The following is a 3,234-nucleotide window of genomic DNA, read 5'->3' on the forward strand; positions in this document are numbered from 1 at the left end:
TATATATATGCATAATATTTTAGATATATAATCTATCATAAAATTTCTATATTTTTGAGAGATTGAAGATGTTCACCATATTTTTATTTGTGTCAATCTTATCATATTTTTAGAATATCAAAATAATATTTTATTCTTTATTCAATCATCATCAATAATCTTATCATATACTTAGAAGATCAAAATTATTGTTTGTTTAATTATCATCAATACCTTTTTAATAGACTTATATTGGTTTACCTACTTTTTCAACTCTTTATCCTCATTATTTATGTTGGTGTTAAGAAAATAGTTTTTTTTTTGTAAAATGATAATACTTGTTAAAATCTATTCAGATAGATTGGTGTTATAGATAATTTCATTTGATATTGTGTTTGTGAAATTATTTTTGTTTTTATATTTTTAAATAGAAATCTAATATATGACAGGAAGATATATTTTAATTTTAATTTTTGAAACATAAAAATAGGTGGCTCAAGTCATTCACATGTTTAACTCTCTTAATATTATAGATATATTTAAAGATTGAATCTATAAATGTATTTAAATAAATAGATATCCTTTTCTATGTTTTAGAGAAATTTATGATGTCAAATATATTTTTGTTGGTGGCAATCTTATTATACCTATAAAAGATCAAATCATATTTTTATTAGGATTGTAATTTTGATAAAACTTGCAAAAGCATTCAAGAGAGCATACAGTATAAAAAATGTTTTGATTAATGCAATGCACATAGGTTGTTATTATGTATAAAGGTCCTCTTCAAGATGTAGATTTTAATTTTTATATTAGAATCATTTTTTTGGACTTGCAAAATCATTATAATAACTGTCTTATTATGAGGAAGTAATACTTCAAAAATTGACACTATTGCTTCATAATTCATCAAACAATCATACAAGTCAATTAAAATTCAAAATACACCATCATTTTTTATACAAGCATTTTAATGCTTCAATATGGAGTTCTTGTCACATTATTTTCTGCTAGACTTTTAAGATTCGATCCATATCAAGTTTTTTTTAAAATTGTGTTCATGTTAATGTTGTAACAAATTGATTAATCTTGACGAAGAAAAATCTATATAGTAATTTTAGTTCTGAACTGCACTTTTTGTGTTGATTTATCTAAAATACATGAGTGCTCATATATATAATTAAAATTATGTATAATGGTTTCATTATCTTAAAATAACAACGGGATAAACTAGAGTTATAATAATTATATTATGAATACATAACAATTTGTTAAAAAATAAATAGTAGTATAAAACTATTTTAGTATCGCAAACAAGTAAAAATAAGAGCTTATCGTATCCATAAGGACTTGTTAGATTGTAGTCTTTCAATTTTATAACTATTGTTTTAAGCAAGATTATAAGTGTTTGTTTGATTTGGTGACATAGAAAATACTCGAAATTGTAATATAATAAGAAGGTGAGCTAAGATTGAACTTCACACTCACTATCCGTACACACCTAATTCTTAATTTAAATTCATCCATTAATGATTTATCCATGCAATGACCTTGAAATTATTAAAAGTTAATTTCTCAGTCAGTTTAGCAACTTATGCAATAAAGTCTCATGTCTAGCAACTTATGTAATAAAACCATATGTCTAGCAATTTCACTCATAACATTAAGAAACAATATGTCTTGCAAAATCATGCATCTATGTCCAATAGTCTATGTATGCAAAATTGAGTTAAAATGTAACACCTCAATTGTATTAGTCGTCAATGTATTGGTCTATACTAAGACTTTATTAATATACATCTATGTCTAGTAATCTAAATTAACAAAAATAAGTTTTATGAACCTTCAAGAATACATCTATGTCTAGTCTATGTCATTTAGTTTAAGAGTTATAAAATTACAAGATTAAGAGCATAGGTTAAGACTTTATTAATATAACAACTCATAATTGAGCATAGGTTAACACCTAAAGCTTTGTGTGAGAGTGTGATTTTGGATGAAAGAGAAGAGAATGGATGACTTTAGGAAGCATTCCCTTGTTTGGGAGTCGGATGAAGGAGAGGAGAAGGTTTTAAATGATTTCTCAAACCCTCTAAAACCCTCAATGAGTCTATTTTTATAGTTCCCCCAATTTGAGATTTTTCTGGAGACAAAATATAAAAATACCTAAATATTTTTAGTAAAATTATATAATTATATAGTATGTCCATTTCTCATTGTTAATTACATTTTTAAAGGAAAAATAATAAATATTCTAACATTATCATTTATTTACCATCCACATCTAAATTTCATGCCCCAAATAAAAGAGATGATTGCTTTCCTTTCCTCTCCCCTTCCTGTCTCCTAGCCCTTTGAAATTTCTCCTTTCATTTCCCTCTTAACTCTCGAACATAACCTAAAGTACTTACACTTAGTTTCTAAGAGCTAAGTGAGTTAAGCTCTCTACAACTTTGGAAAATAAATATTACAATTCAAATATCTAAGAGTGTGTGTTTGGCTCGGACTGAAAGTATTTAAATATTATCAACATGCTGACTTCTATGCTCAGTGCATCGCCTGTGTACTAAGCATGACTTCCAGCTGGCCAAGCGTGACCTTTGTACGTACCAACACGCACAAGGCACAACTTCAGGCATTGGACGCACCACCCACTACGCTTAGCGCAATTGTGTGCATTGAGCGTATGAGTTCTAGAGAGTTAGTTTCATATTCTTTTAACTTATACTCTCAACGCAAATTTTGCGTTGAGCATGTGTCTTCTTCCGCTAGGCGTGGCTATGGCGCCAAGCGTGGAACTCAAATGCTACCCAATCCGCTCAGCGTGATCCTTGAATTGAGTTTTGTCCATAAACTTAGAATTTTTCAATATTTCCTCCAAATTAAGCCTGCAAAACACTTCAACTATAATATGTGGCCTTTAACAAGTTTTAATCATATATAAGTGCAATTTCATCTATTTGAGTTAATTAAGTGGTTAAAGTGCCATAAAAATGTTAAATGTATGATCAATTTGGCACTTAACAAACCCTCTCCAACTTACAACCTTGTTTGTCCCCAAACAAGAGTCCAAACTGAAGTTTTTCAAAAACATGTTTGGGTTTTTCAAGTAGGACTTACACATTAAGTTTTATGGTATTAAATCAAGCATGTTATTCACACAAGTAGGCAAGTGCACTAAGGAATTTCAAACTCAATCAAAGTATGATATTTAATTCATGCATATCATTTCTAACTACATAATCATATAGTCAT

This window comes from Lupinus angustifolius, chromosome LG19 (assembly GCF_001865875.1).
Source record: "Lupinus angustifolius cultivar Tanjil chromosome LG19, LupAngTanjil_v1.0, whole genome shotgun sequence".
Classification (NCBI taxonomy): domain Eukaryota; kingdom Viridiplantae; phylum Streptophyta; class Magnoliopsida; order Fabales; family Fabaceae; genus Lupinus; species Lupinus angustifolius.